Source organism: Miniopterus natalensis, chromosome 1 (assembly GCF_054644295.1).
Source record: "Miniopterus natalensis isolate mMinNat1 chromosome 1, mMinNat1.hap1, whole genome shotgun sequence".
Classification (NCBI taxonomy): Eukaryota; Metazoa; Chordata; class Mammalia; order Chiroptera; family Miniopteridae; genus Miniopterus; species Miniopterus natalensis.
The window spans coordinates 54,262,302-54,280,117 of NC_142081.1; positions in this window are offsets into that span (position 1 = coordinate 54,262,302).

Sequence of the window (17,816 nt, forward strand, 5' to 3'; positions counted from 1 at the left end):
GTAGTGTTTTTTTAAAGCCCCCTAGATTATTCTAACGTGCACCCCGGATTGAGGGCCCCTGCTATTTGTCCTGTGGGCAGGGAGAGGAGCCAGAAACCAGTAGAGCCTGGAGCTGTGAGTTCAAGCTTCCAGAGAAGGCAGACCATGAATAGATCCCCCAAAGGCTGGCAAGGAGTGATGAGGCCAGCAGGGCTCCACCATAAATGAGCATTTCCAGCCCAGGAAACATTCAATTTCCAATTCTCATCTTGTTTGTTTTTCTGGTAGTGGCTACATTTTCACTTAGAAACTTGATTTCTTGTCTTAAATGCTCTGTTAAGAGCCGTAACAGGGTCTCACCAGGCTACATGCAAACAGAATTAAAAAGCAATTAGTCTTGTGTACCCTAAAGACTATTTTATCTAATTTGTACTCTTTTCTTTTGTATTTCTCTTCAAGCTTCAGTAAGCCCTCTAGAAAGCATGCTTGAAATAATGACCAGAAAAACAAGCCTCAGTGTTTAGGTTGGATCACAGAAGCACTCCGTGTAGTATTAATGATCAACTGCTGAGACATAGGCCATTTAAGACTTCTCAGGGGCAAGGATGGATGGATCCCCGGCTCACAGCAGAACTTATGTCTGAGTGTGTCCCTGTGTATGATTATTTTCAGTCCAGATAGTCCAGTTGACTCACTGATGAGTGTCATGAGGGGAAGAGCAACTAAGGAACACCCACTAAGCGCAGCTCTGAACTTGTTGGCATTTTATTCTGATAGCCTTTGCTTCCCTGGGCTTATTCCAGGTAACGATGATAATAACAGCCAGCCTTTACTGAATGTTGACTTCTCATCAGGCACTTCGTCAAGCCCTTTCCATGAATTATCTCACTTAATCCTCACTTCAATCTCATGCACCCCCACTTGACAGATGACAAAACAGGATTAATAACTTAGCCAAGGTCCCAACAGCTGTCAGAAGCAGACCCTGTTATGTCAACGCAGTTGACTTCCAGAAGATGCTTTTAACTGTGGTGCGATATTGCCTGTGTTTGTCCGTCAGGTTGGGATGCTGTGACCCTGTAACATTCGTTCTTAAAGCCCTCCCCTCCTCTCCCCAACCCAGATTTATCCCACCCCACCCCATGTCTCACGGTGTGTCACCTCGTCTTTTCTTTTCCCTCTGGCTTACTTTTTCCATCTCCTGATACTCACATTTATTCTGTTTCTCCTCTCCTACTTCTTATCTCTGGAAGAGTGGATGATGAATTAAATCATGCTAAGATGTTTGGGATTTGCTGAGTAATTTCTCCCAAGAGCAATTGCATTTGAAGAGAAACTTCTGCAAGAAGGACAGTGCTAAGGGAGGTGATGCAAACTAACCCAGAGCTCAGCAAACTAGCCTGCAGGCCAGACCCTGTTTTGGTAAAAAATGAAAATAAAAATAAAAATAAAAAAAATTGTGTGGGAACAAAGCTGCACCCTTTTGTGTATTTTTGGCACCACAAGGGCAGAAGAGAGCAGTTGCCACAGAAGTCGTACGGACCACAAAGCCGATTTGCTATCTGGCATTACAGAAAAACTTTGCCCACTCCTGAGTTACCCGTGGGAGACGCTCTAGTCAGGAGTGGTGCATAGGCCCTCAGGAAATGCCAGTTTCCTCTTCTGTGGTTGCAGGCTTGCAGGCGTCTTCCTGCAGTGAATTCTGGGCAGGTTTTGAAATCACCTCTGCTCATTCCCTGTGGGCATAGAGGCTGCATTTCTCCTGGGGGAATATCCATTTGCACTTTGGCAAGTGCAAGGGTGACAAGGGTCCTTGGAGAGACAGAGAGATGCATTATTCATTTTGCAGAGAGCAATTCCTAGCGTGCAAGCAGCAGGGAAGCTGGGGTGGGGTGGGGCGGAGACAGCAGCCAGGAGTGGTGGGCTGGCTGCAAGAGCAATGCCCCTGAGCCACAGATGCAGGGCAGTTACCTGTCCTGACATCTGTTTCTTTCACCAGATAGAAGAAGGGACTAAATTTCTCTTTCAAATTATGTTTAAAAATATCAAAACTGAAATTAGTCTTGAAGCACTTGAAGGTAACTCTGGTCTTTGCTTCTTTATTATAATTTTGTTAAGGACCATTTTCCACCATGCCATCCTTGTTTTTCATGGGTTAGTGGTTGGGTTGCGTGGGGTGGTTGTGGGCATAGACACAATCAAACTGCTGGGCTGCAAAGGTACTTGCTACTGGCTCCATCCCAGGAACCCACTAAATGCAGTCCCCATTCCTCCATGAATTCTACTTTCTCTAATTTGGGGGACTTAGGGGTCTTGCACTTATGGACCATTTTTTCCAGGAAATATATTTCTCTTCCTTAGGGACACCCAAGTACTGGGATCTAGTCTTCTCTCCCAGATAACTTACCTCTTAAATAGGTCAGATGTGACTTGAAATCTCACATTGTGCCTCTCTGCACTCTAAATAAGATCAAGTCTCTGTGGGGCTAGTACAGTGCTGGAGACGGGAATAAGAAATTAAGCCTGTTGCCAGGATCCCTGCAACAGCTTAATTCCTGGGAGCAGGAGAGAGGGAGGAGGGGAGTGAGGCAGGGAAGAGGGGGGTGAGGACCGGTTGTAGAGCTGGCCTCCTCTAAGTGAGACGAACTGCTTCATCTCATGAGACCATTTTCCAAGAAGGTATATAAACCCGGTCTGGGAAAGCTGACCCTGAGGGGAGAAATGGGGGAAAATTTATCTACCAGCTCCCGTCTTCCCCACTAGCCCCTGAAAGTTTAATCCACGGGATCCTATGGCCTGTGCTTCCTGTCTACAGGCCTGGGCCTTGCGTGGGGTCCCAAGAAGTCCCAGGGCTCCTAGTCACAGGTGTCGCCCTTTGGTAAGCACTGTGCCTGTGTCCCTCAGCACTCCTTATTTTCACACACACTTTGGCTTTCCAGGTGAGCACCACCTGCAGCTCTATACTTGAGGCTTTCTCTGGTGGCAGGAGCCTGCCTGTCCCACATACCAGGGAGTTCCCATCCTTGGGATCTGAGAGTTGGTGGTAAATACTCCAGTGTCACTCTTTTGGGTGAAGCAACTAAGAAGCATGTGCTGTGCATTCTCCCAGAGGCTTCAGGCGGCATGGAACCCTGGTATCCACTGCAACACCCTTCATTAACACACTCTTCCTTTGTCCCTCCCTCCCCCGCCATCAGTGTTTCTAGGATGCCTTTAAATTGTTATCTCAGGAACTGTTTCTGGGACAACCCAACCAAAGAAAATAGAGAGGCCCTCGAGGAGGCCTGAGGCATGTGCACAAGCCTGTGGTGGGTGCCACCCTGTGCTTCACCTGTGTAGCGGCTCCAGCTGCAGTGACAGCTGGGGCAGAAGTCTGGGGAGCCCGAGAGGACCTGAGGTGGTGCGCTCAGGTGTCTGAGGGGTTCTGGTACACCTGGCAAGGGGGCAGTTCACTGATTGTAAGTAGGCCCTGAGTATATTTACTTTGTGCAGAGACTGTGCTGAGCACTGCCTGAGGATCAATGCATTCACGCCTCACCATTGTGGAGCAGGCACTGTGATAGGTGCCCACCGTTTACAAATGAAAAATCTGAAGCTCAGAACAATGAAGTAACCTGCCTAAGGGAATACAACAAGAAAGGGCGGGGGCAGAACTTGAACCCAAGCCAATCTGCATCCAGAGCCTGGACCTGTAAGCCGATGGTTAAGGTTAGTGCATTTTAACCACTGCTGTTTGCAGTTGTACATGACCCAATTTAATTTTAGAGCGGGGGGGGCTTTCAGGCATCCTGTTTCATTGATCTTTTATCAGACTCAGGTTCTTAGTTGAATGTGTGAGCATGAGAGTGTGAGAGTGTGAGTGTGTGAGTGTGTGAGTGTGTGTGCATGTGTGTGAGGGAAAGAGAGTGTGTGTGTGTGTATGCACTGGGTTGTGGGAGCATGGAATCTGGGGGGTTAAAATGTACAGACCCGTTTCCCTGCAGTCTGACCCAAAGAAATAACCTCCCACAGTTCGTAATGAAAGCAGAAGCTGGGTCTGAGCCTTGCGTCTGGCTTTGGGTCCCTTTCCAGGACCACAGGCTATTTCTAAATTACACTCTAACTTACTGGCCATCAAACAGCACAAAGCAAAACAACTTTTTGATGAGTTATGTGTAAATGAGTCAGAGGCAGAGAGATTAAATTTTCCCTCAAATACACATGGGTTAAAAGAAATTACAGTCTCCAGAGGCACTGGCTCCTGGGGACTGAGCTTCTGCCGCGTCAGCACGTTGGAGAAAGTCTCTGAGTTTGCCAAACCCCAAGTGCCACTGGCTTCCGCGCCTTAGCTTCTCGCTGAACCCAAGAGTTCATCTTTCTAAATCTTTGCTGTCTGTCAGACCAGAGAGCCCATCTCTGTGCAAATGATTCATTGTTACAGTTTGTTGTGTCACCTCCTCACAGACTCAGGGACTTTTCATTTTTTTTACACCAATCCCTAGGTGGTATTTCAACATGTCTCTTTTCCTCCCTTGTCTCTCTCCTGCCCTGTCACTGTCTCTCTGCCAACAGAGTCAAAACAGGGGTTCGCGATAGGGCACATTTGGAGCCCAGGCCCCAGTCTCACTCTGCCTCTGGCAGGAGAATGACAGCATCATGCAAAATGCAAGCAGATATGATCTGTGCATCGCGTTGCTCCTGCTAGCGCCCCTTTAGGTTCCGGTGAAATCATCTTTGGGGACGATTGTTCTTTTACTTAAACAAAGACGTCATTGTAGCTAGCATCCTCCAATTCCACTTTGAAGAACACAACGGTTAGGAAAGGATTAGATGATTTGGAGTCTCTAGATACTTCCCACCCCAAGGTTTGGGGTAAAGATGTGTTCCCCGTTGCAGGGTGGCTATAAAAGTGCAAGTGCAGGAGAGCCATGGAGGTGGCCTTGAATGTTGGTGACAGAGGACGGTGGACGGTGATTATGAGAAGCACGCAGGCTGATCGGTGTGAAGACTGAGCACAAGCTGGACCGGCTTGCCTGGATTTGCTCAGCTGCAGGCAATTCGAGTTCCAGGTGTGTGAAGTGAATAATCCAGAGCCAGGAAAATAAATCTCTTCTCTTTGATTTTAATATCAATGGATACGGTCTCCAAAACTGAGCCACCGGCACTCGCCAACTCCTTTGCCTTTGGTGTGAATTTTAATGAGCACCCAGGCTATACTTGTCTCTCACAAGCTTTCTGCAGAGATTCCAGGCTTCGCCTCGGAACCCCACTGGTAGGACCTGCGCCAACACCACCTGCAGCGTTCCAGAGGCCTTGGCCACCAGGGCACTTCTTGTTCTATAGATCCTGGAAGGTGGCTGGGTATGAGTGTGGAACAGAGTCCAGAGAACATGCACATCAACCTGTCAAATATTCTGTTTTGTTGGTGGCAGACGCTGGCATAGAATTTTCCCCATTTAATGGCCTGCACGCAGCCCATGGAAGGATTCTGAAGTGCGGCTTTCCCTGACACTGAGCCGTACGCTTGGAAGCCTTGGTAAAATTGAACAGCAGATGGAAAACTCCATTGAACCTTTTATTGGCCATATGTCACTTTTGAGTGTTGGCCAACAAACTAAATTTGCAGCTAATATATAATGATTTAAACAGCAAAAAAAGAGCAGCTGCACTTTGATTTCTGATGCCTTTCCTTCAGGCTTTCCTAGCTTGCTGGAGTTTCTTGAGCTACTTTCTTTAACCCTGCACAGTCTCTCTGAATTTTCACCAGGTGCCACAAGCTTTGGAGCCGCATCCAGCTTAGTTGGTTGATCTCTGCTTTTTCTTCCTTGAGGTCCAAGTTTTATACTTCTTTGTGATTATTATTATTTAATAGGCAAGAAAAAGCTACAAAGCACAAGGCATGAATGTTTTTATACTTCTGCCTGCTTGCCTTTCTCTTTTTTTTTCAAATCCCTCCTGGAGACAGGGCCCCTTGCATTCTCCGTTGGGCTGACTGGGCTGGCCTTCTGCTCGGTCTGTAGAACTCGTCCTTGGAGTAGACTGTGGGAGGGCAGCTCATTCTGATTTATGAGGATATGACCTGGGATGGGGTTTCTCTGGAAAAATTTAGTTCCCTTGCTGTCAGAATCTTCTAGAAGGAAATGATGGATATCAGGAATAAGGAGAACAGGCCACCTCTTGGTGTTTTAGTCTCAGCTGACTCTTCTCTCCCATGCAGTTGAAGTGCCAGGTCTCCATCCAGCTGCTGTGGACGTGCTAGCTGGCTTATTGCTTGCAGCCTCATGGAAGAAGAGGCTCCTTGTTATCAAGTGAGAGTTACATGGTCGTTTCTGGGGTCAGTGTGCTGGGAACCACCAGGAAAGAATGGGAGAAACAATTTGAATTTAAACTTGCATGCCTGCCAACCCCTAACCCAATAACTCAGTTTAGGAACATATGATTGTTGAAGTTGCGTGATCATAAAATGGTTCTGTTGCTGTCACTCTAACAAACTCCAATCCAGGTTTTTGTATATTAATTCCTACAAAACTCAGCCACCTCCCTAATGTTAGTCAAAAGACTTTGAACAGAATTGTGGATAAAAATTATAACAGAGTACATCAAACTCAATGATTTCTATAACATCTGGAGCAAAGCACATTGCATGGGGATTAAAATACACATTCATCATGGTGTTTGGGTTTGTTTTCTGTTTTTACAAAGAGAGGAAGTAAGAAATATCTTTCCTGTAGGGATTTTTAGTTATCTGTCCCTGTGCGGAGCTGGACACCTCACAGAAGAGTTATAGCTTTGGTTTCTATATTTATAGATTCTCTTTATAGGCCTGATTAAGATTTTGTCCTGTAGCAACTTCACTTTGGGGAATTTATCCTACAGATAGAACTTCTGTGTGAAATAACATGTGTGCACAGTTAACCATTCCAACATTATTTTATGAAAGCAGGAGATTGGAAGCAACCAAAATGTTCATCAGTAAAGAAAAGGCTGGTTTAGAATATATCCACACACTGAAGGCAGCTGTATAAAGGAACCAAGATGTTCTCTGTAAACAGAGATGGAAAGAGCTCCAGGACATTTGTCAGTAAGTCAGGCACAGAACACAGTGCACAATGCATTGTATTTTAATCCGCATATTATGAGTACACACATAAAGAAACTTTGGGAGGGTGTGAAAGACGGTAGGCTCGTGGGACAGCAGGAACAAGGCCCAGAGGGGGAAAGAATCCACTACGTCTTTACCTCTTGGAATCTCGCTTTTGCATCCACTGTTCAGAAGGAAATTTTCCCTCCTGGCTCACATACAATGTCCTAAATGCCAAACTCTCATCGTCCTTGATGTCACTGCCCACCGTGACCACACGCTCCTCTGGAACGAGGTCACTGCAGCGCAGAGCAACCCAAGGTTCTGGTGCTCACTGGTTCTGTGTGCCTGGGGGCGCTGCTTAGACTGCACGAGCTTCAGTGGGCACAGAGGGGGTGAGGAAGGAGCGCCTGGGGGTTCCTGCTGTCTTCACAGAGCTACCTCTTTAATCATGACAGTGGCCCTCTGAGATTGGTGCTATTACTATCTCCATTTTACAGGTGAGGAAATTGGGGTTCCGAGAGCTTAACTCACTTGCCTCAAGCCTACATAGTGGGGTCAGATGGCTAGTCACTCCTGCCGGTTCGCAGGAGCTTTACAATTGGGAGACACAGCAGCACTTCAGGCCACTTCGTTGTCTTCTCTTCTCCCTGAGTCTCCAAGGCACTGTTTCTTCCACTGCTCTGGCTGCTTATTTTCTGACTCCCTTTGCTGGCTCTTGCTCTTCTCTTTAAACAAGATTGTCCCCAAGGTCCTGCCCTGGTCTTTCTCTCTCTTGCTCACCCCACCCCCGAAGAGTTTTGACCTTCACCCTATGGGTCTACCTTCCGAGCCGTTGTCTGTAACTTCAGACAACTATTTCCACTTGCTTGATGGCCGTTTCCACCTGGACGCCTTGCTTGTACCCGAGGGCCAATATTTCCCGAAATAAATATATCATCTTTCTGCTCAAAACTTGGTTTTCCTTCTTCTTTCCCTTTTCTAATAATACTATACCCCAATCCCCCATCCATTAATCTCAAAACCTTAGAGAAGGCTTTGCTTCCCTTTTTCTTCCTTGCTTCCAGTTTCCAATAAATAAAATATTCTGCTATTTTGCTTCAACTGCCTTCATATAGCTCCCATATAGCTCAGTTGCTCATTATGTCTTGCCCTGGAGCCCTCTCTTAACTGACCACCCGCATCCAGCTTTGTTCCTCTCCTAACCGCCTGACAAATAATCTTCAGACAGTGTGGTGCTCACACTGACATCTATGTGAGTTAAACTTTCAAATGCTAACGAAGGACACACTCAAAAAGACTTCCTAAGTGGAAAGGCCTGGAGCACAAATGCTGCCATTTCTCCCCAAATTAACCTATAAATGCAATAGGGCCTCAATAAAAATACCAACAGGGCTTTTTTGTATTTTTTGGTAACCAGGTAAGCTGATTTGAGAGTTCTTATGAAAAAATAAATATGCTAGAATATTCCAGGAAAATCCTGAAAAGGAGGAACGAAAAGGGAGAAGTAATCCTAAAACATATTAACATTGCTATAAAGTGATAGGAATTAATATAGATTACTATCTGTGCATGAATAAATAAGAGGAACAATAGACAAGAATAGAATCTGAAACTGGCCTCAATGCTTTTATGAGGATTTAGTGTTGATAAAGTTTGCATGTTAATCAGTGGGGAAACATTTACAACTCAATAATGGTGTTGGGACAATTGGGTCACCATCTGGAAAATAATACAGTTGCATTTCTCCTGACTCTTTATACCAAAATCAGTGCCAGATAGACCTAACAATATGGAAATTAAACTATCAAGTTTCTAGGGAGAAAATGGGAAAAATTGTTTTAGTGACCTTGGAGTAAAGAACTTTGTAAACATGATAAAATTGAGGAAACACAAAAGAAAAGATTGATAAGTTTGGCTGTAAACACCAAACATTTTTGCATGGTAGGTAACATTATAAATAAAGTCAAAAGACAAATCATAAACAAGGAAAACATTTGTAACAAATATGTCAGACAAAGGGCTAAATTTGTTAAAATATAACAAAAAAACTTCTACAAATCAATAAGAAAAGATCAACAGTGTAGTAGGAAAATTGACAAAGGACATGAACAAATACAGCAAGTAGTTCCCCCCTTATCCCCAGGAGACACATCCCAAGACCCCCAATGGATGCCTGAAACCATGGAACTTTCACCTTTTCACTTAGAGTAAGCACTTTACGGCTTCTCCTTGTCACATTCAAATTGCCAGCATCACTACTCTTGCACTTTGAGGCCATTATTAAGTAAAATATGAGTCACTTGAACACAGGCACTGCAATACCATTATAGTCAATCTGCTAACCGAGGAGCTACTAAGTGATGGATGGGCAGGTAGTGTACACAGTGTGGATCTGTTGGATACAGGGGTGAGTCCCATCCAGAGGGGGAGGGGGAGGGACAGCTCTAGGTTGCATCCCACTACTCAGAATGGCATACATTAAAACTCACAAATTGTTTGTTTCTGGAATTTTCCATATAATATTTTCGGACTGCAGTGACCCTGGATCACTGAAATTGTGGAAAGCAGAACTACAGAGATGGGGGGACTACTGTAATTCACAAAAGGAAATACAAACAATACTAAGATAGTTGAAAAGATGCTAGGTTCCACACAACAAGCAAATGTAAAACAACTGCATTTCTCCATCTCACATCTAGAGTTTCTTAAGATGTGTTTTTGACAACTTATTTTTGACCAAGGTGTTTGGGAAACAGACATTTATACATTTTTTAAGCTATGTAAATTGGCGTAACCTCTAGAGAGGTCAGTTTCAGAAAATCTCTCAAAATTTAAAATATGCCTATCTTTTCACACATCAATTGCATGTTTAGGAATTTCTCCCACAATTATAAGCTTGTGCTTGGAGAAATAGATACGGATATTCACTGCTGCACTGAGTGTAATAGCATCTTTTACCATCTCAAAAAAGAAATGAAAAAATACGAAAGCAGGGAAGCAGCCGTGTTTAGCCTCTACTTAATATATAACCCCAGATCGTTTCCAATCAGCTATTGACATTTTTGTGATCTGTCCCCAGCCTACCTTTTCTGTCATGTATCTTTTTCTCTCTAGTCTCCTTATATTCAGCCAAATGAGCACATTGTTTCCTGCACCTTCCCATCTCCTCTCTTGTGCCTGGCACCTGGTCTCCCCAGCCTCTCCTCTCCCTCCTCTGTGTGAATCCTCTCTCTCCTCTATAACCTGACTCACATGATACCTCTTTCTGAATATGTGCTGGAACCCCCTGTAATTCCTCATCCCTAGATGAAAATCTCTACCTTTTGACATGATCCCTTTGTCACAGCAACTTGGGGGCACTCTCTTGAATGGCAGTGATATTTTGATGTTCTCCTTTTGATGCAATCTTGGGACACTTGGCTGTCACCTACATAAGACACCATTAACTTACGTCTTCCCAAGAATGAAACTATCTTCACTGTTTGTTTCTAAATAATAGGCACATACTCAAAAAAGCAGGAAATCTCAGGACTCACACTTGTGTATGTGTGTGTGTGCACGCAAGCATGCATAATAGAATAAGGGAAAAATAAATTTCCCAAAGTAGATCCTGAGTCAAAGGATATGCATATTTAAATTTTTGCCATATGTTGCCAAACCCTCCTGTGGAAAGACTCATAATTCATTCAATAACATTTATTGAGATCCTACTATGTGCCAATTACTGTGTGCTAGGTACTTAGGAAGCAATGGTGAGCAACACCAGATGTGGTCCCTGCCTTTGTGGTGTCTGGAGGGTTACAAGGAAAGATACATAGTACTGCTAGAGAGTACAACAGAGAGGATTTGGCCTGGTTGGGGAGTTCAAGGATGACGTCCTGGAGGAAGTGACATTTCAGACCAGGCCTGAAGGGTAAGTGTGAGTTAACTAGACTAATGGGGGATGTAAGAGTTCTTCAGCAGCAGCTGGGCAAATGCGGCAGGACAGGGAGATGCAGAAGGCTCGCATGGCTGGAGGGGAAAGTGAGGGCAAGCTCAGTGCAGGACGAGGCTGGAGATGTGGGTAGAGAGCCGTAGATAAATTTGTAGGTCTTGCGAAAGTTTTATTGTTATTCCGACCTCAAGCAGAGGTATAAGCAAGACTTAGGGACCACATTTGTGTTTTGAAAAGACAACAGATAAACAGAGGAAAGAATAAATGCAGGTTAACAAGTTAGGAGGCTATTTAATAGTCCAAGTGACAGATGATAGTAGCTTAAACTAGTCTAAATTATAGACAATAGTAGCAGAATAATCCAAGCATAAATACAGAAAAGTGAATGATATTATAATTTTATCCATTAATAACTCTATCACAAGTGATATCACTGATTGTTTTTGCCTTTGTCAATCCAAGGTGTATATGTAAAATATATATTACATATAATATGTAACATGCATATATATATTATACATATATATAATTTTTCTTTGATTATTAGTGAGGTTAGAGGCCTTTTCTTACTTCACTGGTCATATTTATTTCTTCTTTGCATTACCTGTACGTATCTGGTCAATTTTCTTATTGGGGTGGATGTCCTTCTTCTGTTCCAGGACCAGTCCAGGATCCCACATTGCATTTCTTCATTATTTCCTCTTGTCAATGACAGTTTCTCAGGTGCATTTATTTTTATTAATGATTTGAATAAACCATTGTTATACTGAGACAAGACAGAGCTTGGTAAGAATCCAACTGCAAAATCAAGGTGAACTTAAACCAACTTAAAAAAAAAAAAAAGCAAATGACCTTCTGTGATATATATTGCAAATATTTTTTCAGCTTTTTAAAAACTTGGTTACATGTCTGTGTGTGATACCACAGTCGATTAATCTTTTTCTTGATTATTTCTGGTTTTGGCTTAAAAGTCACTCCATTCCAATGGATAGAACTATTAAAACGAGTTATCTTCTACTACTTTTACAACCATACATTTTCAGGGTACATCAAGTAAGATGCAAACACAGATATCCATACACTATTCCTGTTCTCCCTGCCGTCAGCTTCACCAGATGAGGCAATAAAAATCAGTAGTGAGGTGGCTCGTGTGATATAAAACCAGCAATGTCAAAATGACAGTGTCACAATGTCTTACTCTGCTGTGACTACTTTGACTTTGTACTTAACTTGGGTGCTGACCAAAGCCTTCCCTGTATCAATGCTATTCTTTACCAATCCTACCAGATCCTGAGCTCCTCAAGGGCAGAAACTACATTGACCTCATTTTGTGTAACACACAGGTAGCTGGGCCCTCCTTATAGTCTCTGCCAATATAGCAATTCAGTGCAGCTATTCCCACTTTGAGGAAAAATGCTGATTTTCTCAAATGTTTTCTGAGGTATTTATTAGAAGTGAAGATGCATCATAAATCATACAACTCAACAATTAAGTTTCTACATTGGACGGTATTTTTGTTCACTCTTTCCCTCTTCTCCACAGCTTTCCAATGAGAGTAAATTCTACCCAGCAAAATAAACCCCCCCAAGTCAGTCTAATGAGCACCATATATTTTTCCTTGAACCCCCCCTTAAGGGTTTCAGTTCATCTTATCATGGCTGTATCCCTTGATGATTTTATCACAAAACTTTGGGTACGGCATGGAGTCAATAGATGCTTGTGGGAATCAATGAATTGGGTGATTATGCTGTTCTGATACGGGACTTACGTAGTGACTTAGTTGGTATCTAGGAGATTAAAAAAAGACTATTTCTTCTTCTAATTCCTCCTTGTTTTTATGAAGAGAGTCAGGACTCTACTGGAAACCCACCATAGTTTTATGGGCTACCAGGTCCAGTTAATTATAATAAGGATCCATCCTAAATTCTTACCAAAGGGCTTAGATACTGAAGCAGCATTTTCTTAAGTGGTCCCTTAGCACAGACACAGAGGACAGTGTCACTGCCAAGTGAGCAGATGGTCCGGGTAAGTTGAAAATGTGGATATTACCTGTCTGCCCTGAGTGGCCTGCAAGATGCAGATCCATCTGGGATAAAGCCTTTGGGCTACAAGCCAACAGCCCCCACAGAAGTTTTATCCCTTCCCGGAGGCATGGGGAGAGAGGAGCTGAAATGCTAGTGCAGCACTGGACAGAGTAGATGTGAAAATCTTGGTACTGAGGAGGAAGCCATGCGCCCACAGGTGAGCAAACCAGGTCAGAGGGACTGGGAGGTTAGCTGCTTAGCTTCAGGTCACCTGATGCCTCACCCAGGGCTAGGTTAAGAGTCGAGCAATGGGACATTTTAATATCAGTTAAGCACCAGGGCACAAGATGGGGTCAAGATCAAGTTATTAGAGGGCTTACGTCTTCACACCTGAATTCTGACTCAATGGCAAATAAGGGGTCATTCCCTGTTTTTCCTTCCCTCTTTCATTTTCTAATAATTTCCCTCTGTCACTCTGCTTCCTAGGCCCTTCTCAGTCTTCATTTATCTATAACAAGCTCACCTCTTATTGGTGATGTGACCTCTAGAGAAATCACTTTCTCTCTCTTAGCCTCGGTTTCCTCATCTGAAAAAATATAATGAAAGAAACCGGGTAGAGCAACCAGCACAGCACCGGGCACCTTGTAGGTGCCACTGTGGTTCATCTTAGAAGAAGCTAAAGTTGTTTCCAGCTTTCAGGGTGCCTGAGGCTCCCTCGTTGTCTCAGGCCTTTGGAGGGAGATGCCTGGAGCAGCAGAACCATCAGGACCCTTGCTATTCCCTGATTCCTCACCACATCAAAGCTCTCAGCATTCAGATTTCTGGCCTATTTTGAAAGGCTGGGTGATGGCTCCCTGGTATCTCCTCAAATGCCACAGCCCATGAGTTACAGCTTCTGCTCACCTCTCCGTGGGGCAGGACAATGGGCTGGTGACAGCTGCGGGAACCATAGGAAAAAATTGTGGCATTGGGGTAGCTGTCTTGAGGATTATAAAAAAAAATAATGAAAAACAAGGAAAAAAATCCCAAGCCCCCAAACAAAGACAGATGTTTTGACTTAGGAAAAGAGTATAAAGAGATAGCAGTTTAGAAATTTGTTTTCCTGAGAGCAAATAGATGATGCTTAATTGGTTTAATGTAAAATAAATTGGAAGATATTTTACATTGACATCAAAATTAGCACGAAAACATAAATGAAAATCTAGTCCTCTCTACTCCATTTCTGCCTTTATTTCTTCTCCCCTCCTCCAATACAATAAACGCCCCTCCTCCTGGTTATCCCACGGGGCTTAGGGCAGCTGGAACCGGTGCTGTGGGTGACAGAATCTGTAAATGGAAGCTTGGAAATCCCACCCCAAGTCTGCTGCGAAGTGTACTTGACTGTGGCTGAGGCAGACTCCTTTCATTTAAATGTGAGTTTGGGTGCTACTGATGTCAGGGGAGAGGGACTGTCACTGGCATTTGTGGAGAAGGGCAAGGACCTGGAGGCTGGGATTCAGGACACATAGGTTTTAGTTCTGAGTTGGCCCCGAATTGATGTATGACTTTGGGAACATACCTCAACTTCTTGGGGGCTTCACTCTCTACTCTCTCTTCCTCATCTAACATTTAAAGTCTATGCCTTGGGCAAAGCTGCCGTTTATGGTTGTGAACCTTAGCAGTCCATTCTGGGGACAAGTCGGGGTGGAAATCCAGCCCCCGCTCCCTGTCCCTCAGTTCCAGATGTCCAGAGAGGGGGACTTGATGAAGCCCTGATGGTGGGCTTGGTCAAAGTTGGGGCAGAGAGGAAGAGAAGGGAAGAATTTTTTAAGAGACTAGATCCTGAAAGCCCAAAGATGTGACTGTGCTTGTAGGATGGTCAGGAGTGACCAGAAGACAGGAGAAGTCTGCAGGGGACAATCTGGAACAGTTTAGGAGAGTGAAGAGGCGGCTGAGAGTCTGGGGGAGGAATCAGGGAGAAGTCTGTGGAAGGCCCGGGGAGGATCCCTTCTCCGAAAGTCAGGGTGCCTTGGAGTGCAGCCCGGCCTCAGTGCGATGAGAGGATGCGGAGCAGCCAGAGAGGGAGGCGTGCGTCCCGCCAGCCTGCACAGTGAGCGCAGGTGACGTGCTTGGCCCGGTGGACAAACGGTGGAGGGCTGGGCTCTGGGGATGGGGGTAAATGAGAATGAAACAGACTCGAAAAGTATGTTTTCAGGACACGGAGAACTGGGATTTACTCTGGAGTTGAACAGAGTCTTACACCCCACAGTAAAGTGGATTTGCCCAACTGACTGGCCCCAGGTTGTGTTTTGAGGTCCTAAGATGCTGCAGAGAAAGGATGGGGAAATAGAGGCCCAACTGGTGTGGAAAATAAGACCTTCTGCTAGGGATACTCTAGACTGGTTTGTCTTGGAGGGTAAGATGGATTAGGACCTGGAAAACCAGGGCAGGAAATGTGAATGCATTTTTTAAATGGCTGCCAAGCGATGGGTAAATCCTAGGATGTCCCAAGAGAAGGCTGGAGGCAAAGTGAATTAAAAAAAGAAACCTCTTTCCCAAATATGTTCAGACCTGTGGGACCTGGGAAAAGTGGGAGCGAGTGTTGGGGAAATCAGGGGAGTGAATCAGTAGCTTCGGGCGAAAGCTCTGTGGAGAAGGTGGGTTTGACCTGGGGCTGGGATGGGGGAGAGACCGTTGTCTGCACTTGGGCTCAATCAGAAAGGCCTGGTTTAGTTCCATGGGACATAAATTCTCTGAGACTGAGACAAGCCTCATGCCCTTTATGAATACCCTCAGCTCAGTGTTCCTGAAATGCCAGAGGCTTGTATATATGGAGGAGCCCCGTTCACCCTGCGCAAAGCCGGTCTCCAGGGCCAGGTGCCTCAGCGCTGCAGCCCCTGCCTGCGGGCACCGCTGCTGCACAGGCCCCCCTCGTGACCCCTGCCCGCCCACACCCAGGGCTTGCACACGCTGCCCAGAATCCTGACATCATTTTCTTGTGTAGCAGATGAGAAATTCAGAGTTCAGGAAAGGTAAGTGGCCTGCCAAAGTCACAGAGCTAGCGGTCACACCAGACTGTGTTTTTCTTGCCCTGCCTCATCTCGCAGATGGAGTCCATCTCTATCCTCACTCCTTGAATTGCACTCACTTTCTCAAACTCCCAAATTGCTATTTTACAAAAGGGAATTCTATTTCTTGTAGCAAACAGTAATACCGTCATGCAAATACTGGTAACCAGAACAGACACACTCACAAAAATACACCCTTAGCGAACATTGTCAAATTAAGATTTGTAGGCCAGAAAAGAAAATCAGAAAGAATTATATTCTTATGTTTCTTTAAATCTATTATAAAACCAAAAATCTCCAATGGACCAGAAAAGTCTCTCTATAAAAATCATTAAGGTAAAAATAAACTTTAAAAACTGACTGGCAATCAACAAGCATAAACAAAAAACTTAAAACCTTTGGAGTACAGCAGTAATCATTTTGTTGATCTGAAGGATTAATGCAAAGAGAGGAAACTTGGGGAGAGATAATGATGAATGATTGCTGCCCTTTGTCTGGGAACTTTGAGGCACAATGGGTGGTTAAGTTTTAGGACCCCAGGAGGGTTTCCACCATGAAGAAGTTTGTTTCAACAGACTATGCCCCAAAGCAGTGTTACTAGCACCTCCTAATGTGGCCATATGATCAAATAAAATAGAAGTGCTCCGTAAACTGTGAAGGGTGTTGCAAAAGCAAGCGGTGCCTTAGTCCTGGGGGCCAGATTTTAGATATCGACCACTGTTGTATCTTCAGAGGTCCTGGGTTCAGTAAATATTTGTTGAACAAATGAGTCAAATATTCTACAGATAATACCCTTCTGATAATACTCCTGATTATACTGAAGGGTTGGGAGGGGGCAGGGATACTCATTTACCTTTTATTTGCAAGCTAAAAACTGCCCTTAGCAGCTCTACTGCATCCTGTTCTGCTCAGGGAGTCTTACAGAAAAGGAGTCCTTTTGTTGAGAAGCAGAATGGAGGAGATGACATAGACGATCCTTTCAAGGGCCAAGATTCAAAGATTGTGAACTCACTGGGGTTCTCCTAGTGATACCATGTGATTCCCCTCACCTTGCTCACCGCCACCTTTCTCTGGTGGCCCTGCTGGGCTATCTCAGGATTGATTTCCACTCCTAGAAATTCAGACATGACTTGATTTCTACAATCCAGTCCTTGGAGTTTCCTTTCCCAATCCATAAATAAGTCCACTGAAGGTACACTGATGTGGTCTTTAAGTTTCCCTTCACTCATTTATTCAACAAATATTACTAATCACTTATGAGATGCCAGACACTCTATTCCTGAAGCTCCAACTCTGAATAACACAGACCAGTCACTCCCTCTTCTCATGGAACTTTAATGTTAGTGGCTGGAAGGAGGGCCCCGGTGGGATGGGCTGTGCTGTGACCAGCCTCCACCTTCCCAGCCCATCCTCGGGCAGGCTTTGCAATAGGAAAGGAAACAATAACATGTTTAGTAAGTCTGGGTAACTAATAGAGGCAACATCAAGAATCTCTCTCACCCTTTAGCTGACAAATTCAGTGATTGGGTTTCCCTCAGGGATTCTGTGTGATGGAGAATTTTGCCCCAAATCTGGGAAGACTCTAGCCACATTGTCTACTTCATGTTCTAGAAGCCCTTGAACAGGTTTGGCCTGGTCATCTGAACTAGTTTGGGAACCTGGCTCCATGCCTCACCTCACTCCCAGGAAGCTTGAGTCATTTGGCCAAAGATTTGGGAACTCCAAGAGGTTGTTCAGTCAACCACCCAAATAAACAACTCCTTGACACC